General features: G+C 40.9%; 1 protein-coding gene across 6 annotated transcripts in view; it reads left to right on the forward strand.

The window, feature by feature from the left end:
• The first annotated feature begins 835 nt into the window (after positions 1–835).
• The window catches only part of ANKRD12 (ankyrin repeat domain 12), a 69,487-nt gene continuing 51,580 nt past the window's right edge, over positions 836–18,742 (forward strand). The window contains exons 1-3 of one of the 6 annotated variants that reach the window (XM_075022995.1): positions 836–1,026; positions 1,782–1,952; positions 2,753–2,826. The gene's annotated coding sequence lies outside the window, so the exon portion shown is untranslated. Of the gene's footprint in view, positions 1,027–1,781; positions 1,953–2,752; positions 2,827–6,494; positions 6,596–15,896; positions 16,205–18,742 lie in introns of those variants that run through there. The other 5 variants (XM_075022991.1, XM_075022997.1, XM_075022993.1 and 2 more) reach the window with 5 other exon arrangements.

Consider the following 18,742-nt stretch of genomic DNA (forward strand, 5'->3'; position numbering starts at 1 on the left):
CGGCGGCAAGGCGGCGCTCGCCCGGCGGGGGCAGCGAGCCCTCCTTGACCGCTACAGCTCGCGCCCCACCGCACCCGCCTCACTTGGAGGCGCTACCGCCGCCGCGCACGCGCACTGCGCCGCCTGTTAAAACTCACTGCGCCATCGCCGCCGGAAAACCCCTCCCGGGGGAGTGAGCGGCCGCCGCAGGTGCAGCGGCCGGGCCGGGGCGGGGTGGGAGGGGGCTGGGTGGGATCGTGCCGGTGCCTCTAGGTCGGCTCCCGTCCGTCGCCCCGTCCCTACCCCGCGACCGGGTGCGCCGCAGCCTAGCCGCCGCCACCACTTCCAGAAAGTTCCAGCGGCCGAGGCCAAGAAGGGCGCGGCAGCGCCGGCGCACTGCTTGTGTTCGCCCGTCGCCACCCTCTTCCCTCACGGCCCCCCCATCCCCTGGCACCCTGCGAGCCCGTTATTCCCTGTCGCTGGCGCGCGCAGGGGGACGAGCCGCTCTGCCCGCTCAGCAGCGAAGAGCCCGGCGGAGGGGGCGCGTCCGTGCCCTTCTCCCTCGGGACGGGGAGCGGAGCGGTGTAGTGACGTTGTGTCCCCCCCACCTTTTCCTCCCCAGCCGCCTCCCGAACGGTGTAACGTTCGCAGCAGCGCCTGCCCGCTCACATCCCGTGCCCTGTGTGAGGGCCACGTGGGCGGGGCGCGGCCAATGGGAGCTCCGCGGAGCTCTACTCCAGCGGCGACGTTGGGAAGGGGGAGGGGAGGGACAACGGCAGCGCAGGGTGAGAGGGAGGGAGGGTTGGGGGGGAGAGAGAGAGAGAGAACGGGGGGGGGAGAGAGCGGGCGGGGGAGGGGTGTTTTCAAACCCGACAGCCACAGCGGCCGGAGCGGGGGCTGAGCCGGAGCCCCTGGGCACCGCCGGTGGCGGCGGGCAGCACCCGCTCCCCTGTCGGATCCCCGCGGCCGCGCCGCCACGGGAGAGAGGCGGGGGGAAGCGGCGGGAGAAGGAGGAGGACGCGTCCCGCTGCTGGCTCTCGGGAGAAGGTAAGGACCGGAGCGCACCTCCCCACCCTTTCCCGGTGCGCGGCGGGGAGCCCCGGTCCCACCCCCCCACCGCGGCGCCCGCGGCGTGCCGCCCCCCTGTCTCCGGGCGGCTGGCAGCCAGGCGTCCGGGGAGCCCTCACGCCCGCCTCGGGGGGGTGTAACCGCTGCCCTGCCCTCCCGAGCAGCGGGCACCGCGCCTGCCCCGCCCAGCCCGGCGGGGCGGCGGGCCCGTCCCCGCACTGTCCTGCGCGGGGGGCACGGCGGCGGCGGGCAGCGGCTCTCCGCTGTCAGCCTGTCAGCGCCGCGGCGGGAGCCATGGCCGCCGCTGTCACCGTCTGGCGGCCGCGCCTCTCGCCCGCCGCTGCCCAGCCCCTGCCCCGCCGTCCGGCGGGGGGCCCGCCTGGGGCCGGGGGGGCGGTGGCGGCGGGTGCGGGGGGCCGGGGCGGCGGTTCCGGCGGGAGGCAGGGCTGGGGCTGTGGGGAGGGAGGGGGCGGCGGCGGGGGCTGCACGGGCGGCCGGGGCGCGGGTGCCGAGCGCGGCATGGCGGTGTACACACATGCACTCACGCCCCGCCTCCCCGCCTCCGTTTCGGGAATTTCGGCAGCTCCCCGCAGCCTCGGGAGTTGCTCCGCCGATTTCGGCCGTGCCGTCCCGCCGGGGTAGCTTGCCCGCGTCAAATCGAGACCCGGGGCGAGCGGGTGAGGCGTTTCTGGCGTCTTCTGTTAAATGCTGAAGGGTGCCCGGTTGTTTTGCAGAATAATTCGTTCAGCTGCTTGGTCTGCCAGTACAAGGCAACCGCTGCTGAGGTGGAGCACAGTGACTCGCACAGCACAGGTGACACTAGGCAACAAAGGAAGGACAAGAAATGAGAGAATGCCAGGCTCAGTTGCACAGTTCTTCATGCTAGTTCTAGCCAGACGCTCCAGGTACCTTTGCTAATATTCAGTCTTTTTTTATTATTATTTTTTAAGGACTGTGTAGCTGATAAGAAATGAAAGGATTTTTAATTTTTTTTTTTTAAATTTAAATTCCCCAACAAAATGAGTAGTCTAATATCAGTATTACCAGCTAGACGTCTTGTGGAAATTGCCTGGACACTGTCACTGTGTTCTATGCCTTTCTTCTGCGGGCCATGTAACGTGGAGGAAAATCTGAATTTTATACCTCTGAATTATAAGGTAGTTTATGGAATAAAGCAGCTCTTTAATGAAGACAAGTGAGTAAGTTGTGATGCTTACAGGAACGAAAAGCTATCAGACAGATGTGGAACAGTCCAAATGTACTTAAGTTCCAGGAAAAAACTGTTTAATCTTGGAATGCTAGGAAAGGGTGAGATCATCATGTCTATAAGAAATCATTAACTTTTATTAAAATAATTCACTGTTATTGACATTTTGTGATTTGGAGGTGGGGGCACCTGAGTTTTGAAGCAGCAAGGGTTTTGCTGTTTTTCAGTATGCAAGTTGATGGCAGCTTGGTTGTCATATCTTAGTTACTCTAGGTAGGCATATGGTGAGGTACTCACAGGTGCTGTGCAGCTGCAGAGCTAAGCATCCTGTGGTTTCTTTCCTTCTTCCACTGTAATTCTCTGCTATAGTGCAGTGGGTAATTGTCCCTAGAGTAACAGATCTTCAAAATGATGTGAGATGTCAGGGCATTTCACCTGTTCTTATTATTTGAGGCTTGTGCAGATGTTGGGTGTCACATGCTTTTCTTCATTCTTCAGATGGAAACTCAGACTCTCGGCTAACCTTGTGACTTGACCAGCTGGGGACCTTAATCTCGCCCTGTGTGAAATCAGTAGGTTTCTATGCAAGCCTGAGAAACTGTTCAAATAAAATTTCAGGGTTTGAGGTATAGCAGAATACTTCATTGGGAAGATAATGATAAACCCATTGACTGTGTCTTTTTTTTTTCCCCCCGTCTTCTTAATACTTCGACTTTCCTGTATTTGTCTTGTAAGCTAAAATATCAAGGAGTGCCAATGTTTTTCTCGGCACCCAGAAGACTGTGGTGGCATTCTTGTGGTGATGTCAGTTTTTTGGTGTACAGTATGCGAGTCCCTTTTCTAATTTCCTGGCTTTTCTCTAGTAATCACCGAGTGCAGACAGTTGATCAGAGAGTCTTTGGTTCTTCTGCAAAGATGACAGCTCAGTCTTTCAGATATAAGGATTTCTGCCTTTCCGTTGCCATCTCTTTGTGTGTTCTTCTCCCACCCAGAGGATTATTCAAAATTATTCGTGAACTCTGAATACTATGGATGGCAAAGCTTAGAACAGATGTTGTGTAAGAAGGCAAGCTCTGTGCAACAAACTTAAGTTCGTTTATGGTTTCTTCTAGCAGGCTTGCACAACAGGTAACTTCTCTGAGGAAAAGGTCTTTTAATAAGCAGGTTGAATGAGTGCTTGTATGAAGCTTCAATGTTTGTTTGGTATTAGTTGCAGGGGGTACTACTATGTTACCACTTACTTTAGGATTAAAAGTGTATACTGAAAATTGAATACCTGTGTTTATTAAATTAGAGGCAATCAAACATAGTCTCAAACAGCAGCTTCTTTGCACCATTAGGTGTCTGTTTAAATTGCTACAAACCCCATGAATTGTTGCAGCTTTAACTTAACTAGATGGAAGAGTCCTGGGTATCCTTTGGTGGAAATACGGTCACCTAGAAATGGCTGATCTAGAACAACTTCTTCAGTATTGGGCATACAGATATATGAAAACAAATTCTATTTGTTGAACTGATTTAGATGATCTTAGGCTGATGAAATTATCTGGAAGACTAGCATAGTTGGTCCTCTTTAAAATTGGAAAAAACTATTGGTCACAAAATATGTACTGATTAACCTGCTACCACGCTGTTAATATACACACTCAGAACAACTTAATTCTGTCATTTTTTGGATCTTATCTTATGAAGAGGTGGGCTGGGCATGACTGTTGTTTCTTCTTCTCCATGTTCTATTGCAGATGGAGTAGTATAAATGTTGATTGGTCATTTAGTCTCCAAATCAGACTATATTTTTTTAACTACATCATTAGACTCTACTTAGACTCCAACGACAGATGGTATGAAATAAATATTAGCACAAACTCTGTCTTGCATTTTTTGTTATGACACTGAATAGTTTTATTAGCAGAATAACAAGTCAGAGCCCTGCTAACTTTAGTTTTTTTCTTACCAGTTCATTATTATTGCAGAACCTAGAGAAGTCTTAGGAAGTTCCTCCATAAGCGTGGGAAGCCATACTTTGTATCTTAACTATGCAGCTGAGGACCTTTATTGCCACCTTGGATAAAACCTAAATGTTCATTTAAAGAGAGACTTGAAGCCTTGAGAGTGTGACTTTGCCTCGGCTTACTTTGGGTCTGGATCTTACTTTGGTCCCTGGATCTGACAAAGCATCCTTATATTGCTGCAACTGCTTTTATCTTTAGCAAGCAACAAATGAATAAACTCTTCGGTTTCATGTCTGCTACTCAGAGTGCACTAGGTAATGATAGTATCACAAGAGGATTGGTTTTACACTAGTTTAGGCTAGGAAAAGCCATTAGCAATGTTAAGAGACAGAATTATGAGCTGTATTAGAGGCAAAAAGTAAAAATGCAAGCAGAGGAGGAAGACTTCCCTGCTCTTGTCATGTGCTTTCTACTTGCCAGTAGCCTGGTAGAGATGGAGAATATTGGAATGACTTTATTCTCGTCCTGTGTCTTGCATTCATGAGGTGGAAAAACACCAGAGGTAGAAAGCACTTTTTTCCCCTCTCTGAGCTTCAGAAGGTATTAAATGCAACACAAACCAAGTAACACTTTGCGTTTCCAGGAGTACTGTTGCAGTAGAAATCTTAGAAGGTTCCATTGCTTGATGACAGGAGAAATGAGCTTAATTATGTGAAGACATTTCCTATAGTTTTCTTTCTCTTTCAAAGCCTTTTGTATTAGTCCTACTTAATAGGTGTCTGGCTTTTCAAACTTTTCAAGCTCTGATAGATAGATAGCTTCCTTAGCCGCCAGTTCATGGAAATATTTTCCTCTTGTTTATGTTCGCTTCAAGATTGTGTGCAACAAAGAACTCTAACTCAGAGAAATCAACTTTCTGTGGTGCTCTGCACTGTTCAGCAACCTACTAATCGGGATTCTTACTACTGTTTAAAGGTAAAGGGAAAATGGAAAGTTCATTTAGTGATATTCTCTTTCCAGTGTGGATAATGGTAATCCATTCGTTTTCTGACTTGAAGAAGGGACAGGTGTCTTGACAACTGTATTACCCTTTTTAAATATAATAAACATATAGTCTTTTGTCTTGAAAATAACTGGTTCTTTGCTTTCCAGTCCCTTCGATTCTCCAGATGAGGTAGTAAAACATTAATGAAGGTTAATTGCAGTACTCACTAGTTTTACAGCTCTAAATAGTTATACTTGTATGCAAACTATTCTGGTTATTCTCTGTTCTCTGTTCCCACTTCATCTGTTCCCTCACTATCTCTTTTCCCCCAAAGAAAAGTTATTTCCATAAAGGAACAGGCATATGATTTTGTTCTGCTACTTTTGTGATATGTGGTGATGGCCAAGAGGTGGCAACAAAGACTGTTGAATATTTTGCATGTCTTCACAATTTAGCCAGGACAAAAACCTCTGAACCAGTTGGAGACCTGTAAGTAAGCCTACTCAGAAGCTTGCTTTTTTCCCAGCATCTGCTACTTTAGGTCTTACTCATGAACGGTAGCACTCAAGCACACTGTTTTACCCACAATGAATCCTGCTAAAGTTGAAGGACTGTGAGTAGGTGTTGGCAGTTCATCTGCTTTTATCCCGTGAAGGGCGTTTGCGTGTTTTTAGGTTATGTTCCTTCTGGCAGTGCTGCAGATAAGTTGTGGGTTTTCTTGTTTTCAGGTTGGCAAATTATCATTAGCTTATGAAGATTTACATAGAAATTACTGAGGTTCTAGTAATAGTGTATAGAGTAGATTTGAAATCTCTTGTCTTGCAGATCTTTAGAAGGTTTCCAGGGGGGATGTAGATTCCTGTAGAAGGAATTTAATCTTAATTGGCAGTAGGCTTGCTTGTCTTAAGTTTGGCAAAGTACCGATAGAAAGGCTTTTAAGTTTTTCTTTGGTAGGCACTCTGCTAATGGAATAGTCTTTCTTAGTTGACAAAGATCTACTTAGTTACATCTTTAAGGAATAACCAGTAGATCAAAACTGAAGTTTACAACTCCACTTCTCCATTTAGCTTAAAGGGAGTATCATGTTATGCTAAACATCTGTGCAGGTGCTTCCTTTGAACCCGTGGCTCATCCTAAAAAAGACTCAAGAGGAAGCACGTGTGAACATAAAAGTTTTTAGACATGTAGATTAAAAGGGAGGACTAATGGATTTTGCAGTAAGAGTCTTTGGCTCCTAAAAGCCAGAGTTCTTGGGCAAGCATGACACTTTCTTTTCTTTCCCAGAATAGGTTTCCTCTTTATAGGATCAAGAACCTCCTTTATTTTGAGAGGCTATCCAGAATAAAGGGGCATCCCTTCAGGCACTCTGGAAGCTTATGTATGTCTGATTCTCAGAGTAAAGAGGTGAGGTTGTTTTTCCATGTAAATGTTTGTTTCAACAGCTAGGTATGTCCCTAAGTAGGAATATGATGTTTGTATTCTACGCAGCTGTCTTAATGATATGATTTGAGTGTGACATCAGTACTTACAAGCTACACAGGTTCTTCTAGCCACCTGTGTAAGTCTTTGTTAGAATAAATGCTGTCCTGACTACATAGCATGAGTTGCTGAAGAATATAGAAGACTTAAACCTTCTCATATGGTGAATGTATCAACAAGAGGAGAGAACTGCCAGTAGACATGCTGCTGCTGAGGTAAAGAACATCTGCATTTCTAATTCATGGAACAGAATCATAGACTAGTTGAGATCAGAAGGCACCTCTGGAGGTCATCTGGTCCACCCCCTGCTCAGAGCAGGGTCAGCTAGAGCAGATTGCTTATAGTCAAGACCAGTTGAACCTGGAATTCACCCCAGTAGTGTGAGCAAAATGTTAAGTTCTAATTTTAGTTAGTCTGTTGGGATTCCTTGCTTAACCTGTTGCTGAAGGCATGGTAAATTGTAAAACTGTTTTTTTCTTTCAAATGTGGAATAGAACTTTTTTCCAAGTGTTCTAGGTAATGTGTTTTTCCTGACTAATTTTATTTTTAATAGTCAAAGGATGCATTCTTCTTGTACTGCCTGTGTGTGGTAGTCTTGTAAAGCTGTAGTGCATTCTAAGTTCTGCTATACAGGTTCTTAATTAAGTCTTTTTTCTTTAATTTAAATGACACTAGTTGCATAAGTAAGACTTCTTTGTGCTTCATTTCGCTTATTAAAACTGCAGTTTCTCATATTTTTTTTTTAGAAAGACAAATACATGTCTTCTCTACGTTGTTTGTACTAGAACTTAAAGTCTCTTCCAGTGCCTGCAACTCAGAGTAAGCTTGTGAGTGAGAAACTGAAAGTGAAACGACCTTATTTTCTACTGCCAAAGGAGAAATATGAAAAGTAGCTGAAGCATAAATATTAATAAGAGTATTTCTTCAGAAATTATCATTTGAACATTAATAATGTCTGAAAAGAAACTTAATAATATTTTTGATCTTGCAGAATTCCTTTCAAGGAGAAAAACAATTATTTATTCAACCAGTTGTATTTGTACCCTCATCATTCTGTTTGTTTCTTTCCAGTGCTTCCTTGTAGAACAGCCAGCCATATGTAAAAACAATAATTCTAGTATCTTCCATGAAAAGACAAAGGGTTAATCTGAGAGTAGAGAAATGCACTTGAGAATAAGACAATACTGACAAACATCCTTCAGATTCATACTGAATTCTGGTACTGGTTGCTGTTCCTTACTAGCCCAGCTGTAGAAATAGTATATGTGTTTCAGAAGGAATGATGCTCCTTGTCAACTATGTGGGAGCCATTCCTGCCACACTGAAATAGGTGTCAATGTGTGACTTCTGGAAGGCAGGTTTATCACTATTTTGGGGAAAGGCAATGCTTTTTTTTGTTTGTTTCCGTTTGTTGCTAATGCTAGGAGATAACCCTATATTTAAATGTTCGTTTCTTATGTCTTGTCCCTCCCAATTTGGGGCAGGGAATGTGTACCTATATGCATAAAAAGAAGCTTCAACACAAGTCTCTTGGAATCAGGGAGGATTTTCTGCTTTTAAATAATTCCTAACCATTCTCTGATAAAAATGCCATCTGGTTTATGTAATGCAAGTGCCACAAACTTTCAGCTTTGGTAATTTAAGCCATTTAATGTAAAATTAGTTTTGTCATAAAATATTAATTTAAATGCTTTGAATGCAGCACTTTTCTTGGGTATTAAGAGGAAATTATATGAGAAAATAGATAGTGGTGATAGAATGATCTTCCTTTTTTGCAAGATAATACTGGCTTATTGATGAAGATTCTGCCATTCTTGTACAATCTGGGATGCCATTGTGATATCAAATGTCCTACTGTTTTATGCTTTTCCAGAAAAACTAGCATTTTTCCAATCCTGTTGTGAAAATTATTAATTAAGGCTATGTTTTTGCAAGTTCGTTTGTACTATATGTATCCAGTCCACATGCTTCACTATTAAGCAAGCCCACAGCCCTCTAAAGACTTCTCTGAAATAATGGATAATTCTGTAATCTTAAGATGGTAGGACTTCTGTTCTGAAAGTTTATTCTGAATTGAAATATCTGTATGATTGAGGTGTAAATCAGAAAGTACCTGTTGTAAAGACAGTTCTTGTCCCTGTGTGTTTATTTTATTAAACAACTAACATTTAAGATTTCAGACTTGTGAAACTATTTCTGTTCAAAAAGAAAAGTGAAGAAATCGTAGTATTTGATCTTACTTTTTGTTCCTTCAGGTACCATCTCATTCAATGTTTCCGTGTTTCAGCTGTCTGTTTATATCAAATCATCTTTGGGGATCCCAGGTTGCCAAGCGCCATCTTCCCTACTTGCCTGTTTTCAGGGTTGTGGCACCCTGTCTGTTTAGGCCATGTTTGTCAACATTGTTTTTCACCCTAAACCACATTATGTAAACAAATTAATTCCCATAGCATCTTTAAAAAAAAAAAAAAAGTAACTTAAAAAAGAAGTCAGGAAGGAGTTCAGTGTCCTAGGAGATGTTCTAGTCAACTGGGAAAGAATTCATGCCCTCCCTACTTCTTTTGTTTCATACCTTTTCTCAGCACCTTACAGGGTCTTTTGGAGTCAGTCTTTTGGTGTCGTCTTTTGCATGGGGCTTGATACAGATAGGTTTACCCAGGTTTTGGGTCCATTAATCTAACTGATTCTTTGAGAGTGTCCTGTCCTTTGAAAGTGACACCTTTTTAGATACTTGGACTTTAGTATACTACTGTGAGGTGTTAAAGTAGAAGTAGAGCCTAGCACACTCATTTTCTTCAGTTTTTCCATGTTCAGTTATCTATGTGGAAGAACATTAAAGGTCACTTATAGATAGCTGGGATCCTTTTGTTTCTTTTCCTCTGTCATGTTCTGTTAATAATTTTTAGCTCTTATATGCCAAGCAAGACTAGATTGTTTGGCATAGCACCTGTAAGGATACTTCGACAAAATGTTAGTTTTTATGATTTTTTTTCAGTGCCTTGGCAAGACGTAAACAGTAATTAATTCCATGTGAGTTTAGAAGTCTGATACCAACAAACTGCTTTGATTTTTTTCATAATCTTGATGTGTGGAATGATATTTGCAGTGGGAGAATCTCAGAATCTGTTTGAGACTGGAAACTTTAGAGAAAGTAAAGGAAGGGAATGGGAGTGTGTTGCAAAAGAAGTGAAACGAGTGCTTCTTGTCTGTATTTGCATGCCTTCTTGCTGTATACTACAGTGTCACTAACCTTTATATTCTGCTGCATCAGAAATGCCGTCTGCCATATATTAGAGTAGCACTGCTCGTTTGCCTTTCTGCAGATAGCAGGGTGGGATCACCAGTTGATGGGTTTTGGTTGGGACTTCACTTTAAGTAATGAGCCGGATGGATCTCTGGGGATAAATTACAATTGTGTAGTCCAGGATACTGCTCCAAGAGGAGTCCTATTGCAGGAGTTGGTATAAGTTCTCTAACTTAGGAGGAGGTTGTGGGAAGAGAAAAGAGGGTCCCATGTTGAAGAAAGTTGAATACTGACCCTGAAAATTACCAAATTTCAGTCTGTTTTGGAATTCCTGTAAGATACAGGCTTTTTATGAGCATTTGCCAACTGTTTTCCTCGCTTGCGGATAACTGCTTTGAGACTGTTTCATATTTTTCCTTCAGCAGTGTAGGGAGGAATTGTTGCTTGCAGAAGTTGAAACTGAAGTCTCTAGTAGCTATGCTCTAACCAAGTGTAAGGTACTGTCTAATGTGAAATAATCTGAAAAATAAAGTCCATCACGTGTTATGGATATGGCAAATTGGTCAAACTCCTGACTTCATTATTTCTGTGAACTTAAGTCGCCATCTGTAAAATGAAAGAAATAATGCATTCTCATCTTCCAGCAGTATTGTGAAAATAAATTAATGTCTGTGAAGGGAGGAGTCATCTAAGCCTTATTATTCCTAGTTTTGATTTATGAATAGTAAGTTCTGTGGTGTTGTCCAGGATAGGTCCTCCTTTTTATTTAGGATGTTTTGTAAAATTAAAAAAAAAAAAAAAAAGTGTCGTAGACATTCCCTTCTCTTTAAGAAGGTAGAAATCAAGGCAAGCTGAAATAGCACGGAATTGTGGTATGAGTGACAAATGAATTCTTTGGAAGCAAGTGAAGCCACTTGCTGCGTACGTTTCTGGTCAGTGATTCCTCAGAACTTCACCAGGTTGTCAAAAAATTTTCAGATGGCAACAGAAGCAAGTTTCTTCACTTGCTATGAGAATTTGCTCTTGCCAGTAGCAAGAATGATCACAGAAAGTTGAAGTCCACTTTTTGGCTTGAGTGCTACTTAAAACATTTCAGCAGGAGCATTAAGGACTAAACTAGCTTGAAAGGAATGTTCAGCAAATGAATATATTGCTTGATCATGATCAAGGAAGTATAAATAAAATCAGAGTTGTAAGAAACCCTAAAAATCTTATTTGTTTTGTCTTGTTTTGTTTTTACTTTCAGAAGCAAATGAGTGCCAGTGTGTTTATTTCATTCTGACAGGTAGATTTTGCAGTTTTAGTTAAAAGTGTGTGAGGTGAGAAATGTCCAACGCTACTCCAATAAGAGTTTCAGTCCTTAGTTGTTTGACATTTATTTTAAGTGTAGTTGCGAGAAAACATTACAGAAAGTGCAGGTGTATTTCTGATGATGAGCATGGAAGAGGAGCCATCTCTTGCTCAGATACAGCTGTTATTGAAGCATGATCTATCTGTAATTTATAAACCAGTAGTACCTTTAAAATTCAAGTCAGTCCACGCAACACATCTTAGAGGCATATTGGTGTGTGGTATTTTCAATCAGTAAGTAAGATTTTGTAAATGAAATTTTGGGCCAAAGTTTTTGTCTTATTTCACAGTGTGCTGCTTGTAAAATGCTGCATGATTTATAGGTGCCTACAGTTAGTCAAGAGTAGGAAGGTTTGTATTTTCCATGGTTTCTGTACTGGTTTTTTTTTTTCCTTATCAAGTAACAAACTCCACCTGGTCTATGTAAGGTACAACGACAGCTGAAAATGTCTGACTGACTAGATAACTGAGGGACTTAGATGACCTCCAGATGTCCCTTAACCTCAACTATTCTTTAATTCTATGAGCAATGAAGTCCTTGTGCTCTTTGGTAAGTGTGTGTTTAGTTTGAAAAAAAAAAAGGATGTGTGTGTGTGTAAAAAAGCACCTTACTAAAATTCAATCAGAAAACTACAGATTCAGTCATGCTCTTTAATAGAGCGTATTTGTTAGAAAGAGATTGACAGATCTAGGTGCTACTATTAGCATGGAAAATAAATTGAAGAGTATTGTGAAATATATGGAACTTGGCACTTGAAACCAAGCACCGGTAAACTCAGGCCCTTAAAACAGTGATTTGAAGGTGTTCTGGGTAGGAGCCCGAAGTCCTATATAGGCAAGTGCAACAAAACCCCCACAAAGAGTCTTGTTTGTTTTCTGCATAGGAAAGAGTTGTAAGTCCTCTGATTTTTTGCTCTTCCTAGTAGAAATTCCTAGACTATGAGATATGTCCTTTATTTTGGTAGCAAGTAGTGGTGAGTTCCAGCTGAAGTATTGGAAAATCTTTCTTGCAGCCTGAGTGTCAGCTGTTTTTTAGGGACTTCATCCTAGTCCTGTGTAGTGTAGTCTGGCATGGGATGAGTAGGTATTTCAGAGTATATTAAAAGCTGTTCTGGAGATTATGAGTAGTCACTGCCCATTCCTATTTCACTGTTCAAGGACACCTTTATAAAACGGGGTTCAAATATTTTATTTTTCTTATTACAGAAAAATCTGTGTGGTCCTTATATGTTTGTATCTCAAGTATCTAAACATTTAAAATTAAAATGTAGAAATACTCTCTGATAGGACAGCAAGTCTAGTAGTCCATTCCATACATTAGCTAGGATCTGAGGAGGCCATGAAATACACATATGCAAGTTATCTCATGGCATGTATTTCTGAAAGGTGTGTTTATGTTAGGCTGTTGTTTCGTTTTCTTCTAAAATCTGGTAGGGGGAATCGCTGCAGGGGAGGGATAGGGCACTTTTTCTGAGGTTGCATGATAGGTATAGTGAAGAAAGGAGTAGAAATGATCTTAGTGTTGCACGTTCTAGCCACAAAGTCATCTCAAGTATTGTGCAGATCTTAAAGGAAAATTGTAATAAAAAAGAATTCCTCACTTCTGGACCAAAAGTGTTGTGTCATATTTTAATCGTCAAATGCTGTAAAATCTACCAAATTTGTGACTCATGTCCATGCTGGGTACTGCATTTGCACTTAATACTGCAACAGGCTGTTACCTTAGGCACTGTTAGTTTGAGACTGTGTTGGAGCTTAGTTCTTTCATCGTAACTCTGACAGTGGAATCTGCATGAACTGAACTGTTGCAATCGTGTGAAAAGAGCTTGTGAATATTTTCCATATAAAAATGTTCTTGTCACCTTTCATCTGTAAAAGCCACTGCATGTATCATTCAGACACTGTTCTCTCCAGCATACTAAATTGGTGTGCTACCTAAAGCCAGTAGTATTTACTAATTTGTTTGCTGGTTACTGCTAGAGAATTGAATTGCAAGTACAATGAGACACCATGGAGTGCAGGGCTAAAAGTGCCTGGTAAATTGTTCTGTTCATTGTATTTGATGGTATTTTAGTGTATACCACGTCAAGGAAGTAGTGATGGTAAAAATTTAGTCTTAAATAGGATAACATACAGAAATAGCCTCCTATTTCATGTTTTTTTATGCAAAATGTGTTTTCCTTTAAGCTTGTAAAGGACAATATGCTTCTAGCCTGCAGCAGGAGGCAGGCTTGCCAGTAGGGATGTACTGCAGTTTATATTTAGTCCATTATAGCTGCATATGTCTAATGTATTATCAGCTTTTGGAAAAAAAGGCTTATTATATAGATCTCCTACCTATTCAACTTTGACTTTAGTACCCTGGGAGTTAAGTTGTTCCGTAATCCTACTTAGCAATAACATGCATGCTGGACTCCAGCAGCACCCCTGGTTGCTAAATGATTAGGAGGAAGTTTTTTGGGGGGATTCATGTAACGCTGTTTTCATAAGACTCTGCACAAGAAACCTAAAACTATTTTTGCTCAAATGAAGCCTTTAATAGCCCTTTCATTGTCTTCCTTGTAAAGATCAAATAAACTGCTGCAATTGTTATAGAGTATCTCTGTTTATACAGTCCTCTGCAGTGAAGACCTTGGTACAAAGACTAGTATTTTTGTGGCTACAGTAACTCTGAAATTTTGACATTTCAGAAGAGTATTTTGTATAATGTTCTAATGAGATTTTTAAGTGCATGCCCTGGGTAATGTCCCATCCTTTACCATCATTTTGGCATTCTCATGAGACAGCAGCAGTGTTTAAGACTTCATTTCTGTAAGTATGTCTGTACAAGGAGCTAATGGAAAACTGACTGCAATAGTAAGCTTGTCATTCTCCATTAAAACTAAAAGGAGATGGGCCACAGAAATGGCAAAACTAAAGAATTTTGGTTTGTGCCCCATGTTCTGGGGCAAAAGTTCTTGTGTGTTGATCATGGAGTCTCTTGTGCTTTTGTCCATAGCACAATCCATTCTTACCTGTCCTCTCAAGTTTCTCTCTCTGCTGCTTCCTCATCACAGTCACATTCTCTCATTTAGCTAATCTGAAGCTTTACTTCTCACAGGCATACTTCTGTGTGGGAAATACCAGGTAAAAATATAGATGTTCTTTTCATACATGTGGTGTTTAAATTCCCAAGCCAGAAAAGCCTAGCTCTGTACTACTGGACTTTGCTACCCTCCTACTGCATGTTGTACCTGAATGATGTCTTTCCCTACAGTCCCAAATTCCTGGTCTTATGCCTCTTAGCATGTCCCCAGCCTCTAGCCAAAATATCCCAAATAATCTCTTGTTCCATCTTGAGACCCTTTTTCTTACTGAACACTGTAGGTGAAAAGGTAGATGCTGATCTGGTAACACATGTTGCAGTCTGACCATGTATAGCAGTAGGTTATGCTTGAGTAACTTCCTGTATAGAAGCACTGACTTCAGAAAGAAGAAAAAAGAAATTGACAATGCCGCTACATCTCCCGTCAAAACATTTCATTTAGCACTAATAATGCTACAGTTTGTTATCCTTTCTTGTGGAAAGAAATCACTTCTCTAATTTGTTTGCTGAAGGGTGCTTTTATTGTGAAATAAAATACTGAAGTCATTTGCACTTTTCTCATAAGAAGAAAAAAGAACTCAGAGTGTTAAACTTAGTTAAATGAACATCTTTTTGCTTAAACTGTGTTCCTTACAGTATTTAAAAAGCCCAGTTTTCTGTGGATTTTGGTCCTTTGTACTATACCCATTCACTTTCTGTCAGTGCATTAACCTCAGCTGCCTTTGACACTCCCACCAGAATACAGATAACATTTGGCATGGCTAGGCGTGAGCTACCTACATATTTCTTAATTAGCCAGTATGTACATACGGGTTGGCCAGCTGGCTTTCTCTGAACAGAATATGTAATGTTGGCTTTTGCCTGCCTTTCCCTCAGTTCAGCTGTTCTTAGAGGTCTCTCTCTCATACTCATCCACCAACTTCTTTTTTCCTTTCCATAATAGACCCTTAATAACTTTGAGAGCTAGATCATACCAGTAATTTCTAAATAAAATTAGAGGAGACGAAGTCTTGGGCGTAGGAGGGAGGAGGTCACAATGAGGAAATCAATGTCAGTGTCTTAGTTTGAATCAGGAACGTACCTTTAGATCCTTATTTCTCCTCACTGTATTCCAGTTTGCTCTATGTGGTGGCTCCGGAGCTTGATTCCTCCTGTTTTAATCTGAGAGATGTGTTCAGGAATGTGCTGAATGTTCTCCAACCTTTAATGTGTGTTTAGTACATGGGATGGCACTAGAAATAGTCCAGAGCAAAACTGCTAAATGTGACTAGGGTAAATTCTGAATTTTTGTTACCAGCTGTTCCACTCTACAGATCTGCTCTTGATAATTCTGTACTTCCTGCTAAAGTAGATGGAGTCTTCGCTGTCATTTTCATAAGTTTAATTTTAGCAAAACATTCTGAAGTACTTGTGTCAAATATTTATAGCAGAAATTTTGTGCAGTCGATTCACTGTTTCCCTGTCTGGAGTAAATCCCTGTTGGAAGAGAGGGGTATTTTTTTTCATGGTTTTTTTTTTGTTTTGTTTTGTTTTTTTTTTCTCCACAGATGAAATAAGATATGGGAAATATAGAAGAACAGAGGTAGTTGAGAAGATTGCCTTATGCTAGATCCCCTGCTTTTTAAATGCAAACACATTCTAGAGCTCAAGGATAAATGCAGTATCTTTGGAATTAACCCACTGACTACTAATATTCTCATAAAAGTTCAGTCTTGTGCCCCATTGATTTGCTATAATAGCAGTCAGCTAACCTTCAAGATGAACTGTACAGCAGGGCTACCAAAGAAAACCTTCCCTAAGCATCGTGTAACGTTTTGCTGCATGTGTTATGGGGAAGACATGCAGGAATAAGAAGGTAAGCATGCATTGTAAACCAGAAAGGAAACAAGTAGTTCTCTGAGCACCAGAGCTAGTGATGCTTAATTTCTTACAGTTTTATGTCATATGGTTGATTGACTGTGGTAACGTTGCAGGTCTCAACAGAAACTTCACCTGTTGACTAGGGGAAAAGAAGGAAAGTGGTTTGTAACAACCATCTTGAGTGGAGTTTTCTTACATGCAATATGGCATGAAGCTCATATTCAAACTCCCTTGGGGAAAACAATGGCTATTACTATTGTTGTTGTTATCATCATCATTATTATCCATCAGCCACCTTCTTCCATGAAATTTGTGAGTGCTTAATAGATATGAAAACTTTTCTCTTCTGTCAAATTTAAAGAAAACCCATCTACAGGCTTGAAAGTCATTGGTGAATCATACATATGCATGTAACAAACACATGGGCCTCAGTTTCTCAGGGGACTGGGCTGAAAGCAAAAACTCATATAAAGGGATTGAATGACAGTGGCAGCAGCACTGTTCGAGTACTGCATAAATTCTGGTTTTTTTTACATAGGTGAAGGCATGCCCTTTCATTAGTGCTAGATGTAAGCTTATACAAATTAATACAGTAACTTGTTTGTATTAGAGATTTATTATATGCCTAATTTTCTGTAACTAGCTATATCTGAAATTCTGGTAGTTGTTTGGGGTTTTTTGTTTGGTTTTTGGGGTGGGTTTTTTAATGAAATAATCCTAGCTTTTTATATCACTGCCTGTAGAACTGTCAAAATGCATACCTTTGTTACTTTAAGGAGAAAATAGAGATTTTTAGTTCCTTTAGGTGAAAAATGATTGAGAGAAAAGTTTAACAGTATTTGAAATAATAGGACGTTGATAACTGATAATGAATGTGCAGGAAAGACGTCCAAACATAAAATCAGAATATCTGATTTTGTTACATGCAGAGAAGTTCTTTAGTAAGAAGCAGATTCTTTGTTTTATTGAAAGCATGAAGTAGATGAGTTTGGTAAAGAAAAAACAGAGCTGTGCCTGTTTGTCAGATGAAAAGTGATGGTGCTGTTTGTTGTGACAGAGGAGAATAATTTGAATGTAAAGAGTTGTAACTTTTAATTCAGGGTTCTGGTGATTTGAAATATGCCATCAAGACTGCCTAATAAACCAGTAATTGCATTAGAAACAGCCCTGAATGAAACTCAAAGCAGACAGATCTAGGTTTCCCTGGAAGAACCTGCTAATAATGTTCTGCGTTTTGACTTTGAACACAAATGTTTGTTGACTGTATTCAGAGCATGGGTTGAAATGGCACTTAACTGCAGGCAAACAGAAATAAAGTTAAAATGTCGGTAAAATCACTTCTTCAGAATTTTATTGTAATATATATTATGTGATCATGGGTTGAATAGTTTGGTTACATTTCTGGACCGTAGTGGTATCTTATGAAATAAAAAAATCTACCCTTTATGAAAAATTTTTTTTCTCAAATATTTGAAGCATTTATGTCTGTCTGAAGAGTATTTCACACAGGGATTGTGAAATAGCAACCTGGTACATAAAACACTTAATGGAAATACTGCAATGTGTCAGTATGATAGTTGGGAAGGTTCTGCTTTAATAATCCAGTATGTGACACTCACTTTTAGTGTACTTACAAAGCAGTTTTCTCTTCAAAACATAATTGACTTGGGGTCAACAATTGAATGAATTCACATTTAATTTTGATCATGTGTGTAAGAAAATGGAAACATCCTATGCTGTTGTCATTTCATTTACTTATATTTATGTATTTACTTAGGTTTGTGCTAACTGTATTATTTAAAAATACCTTTAATTTAAATTTATTTTGAAAATGTTTTCAACATCCTCTTACCCCTATACAATACCTGTAACTTGAATTTTTTTTTTGGTCTACCATTTTTAAAAATAAACTATTTCTGTTCAGTAAGACTTGAAAGGACATGCAGGGAGGCTGGGCCTTTTGTGAAGGAGGAACTCTTTTTCAGTTAAAGTGGTTTAGCCCCTACTGGTGAGGCAAATAAGAAGAATGGAGCAAGCCTAAGCTAATAAATTTCACTAAGCTCATGAAGTTGGGCTCCTTACTGTCAGTACCAGAAAGGTATAGGGAATGGCATGGTGAACCAGGAAAGGAAGAGAAGCAAAGCAGGAATGGAGGTAGTTTTAGGGAGTCAAGTAGCAGAAAAAAAGAAAGGAAAGAAAACAGCAGCATGTGCAGTGAGAAATACTTTGATTAAAATAATAAAGGTAACTTTCACATGTTGATCTGTTTTAAAGTAGTTGTAATTGTGATGATATATACAATGACAATTGTTGCAAATGAAACTTAGAGAGGATTTGGGAGGCTAACTGAGCAAAAGCAGTTTTATGACAGAGATGTTTGCTGCTATGGTAATACTCTGGTGTAATCAGCACAGTAGTCATCTGAAGATACTAACTTGTCGCTTCTTTTAGGATTAAGAAATGTTTTTGTAAACTACAGGAAACTCATTCTGGAGTACTCTCCATTGCACCAATAACCTTTTTTCTTCCTGCA

The sequence above is a fragment of the Buteo buteo genome, chromosome 3, assembly GCF_964188355.1.
Source record: "Buteo buteo chromosome 3, bButBut1.hap1.1, whole genome shotgun sequence".
Classification (NCBI taxonomy): domain Eukaryota; kingdom Metazoa; phylum Chordata; class Aves; order Accipitriformes; family Accipitridae; genus Buteo; species Buteo buteo.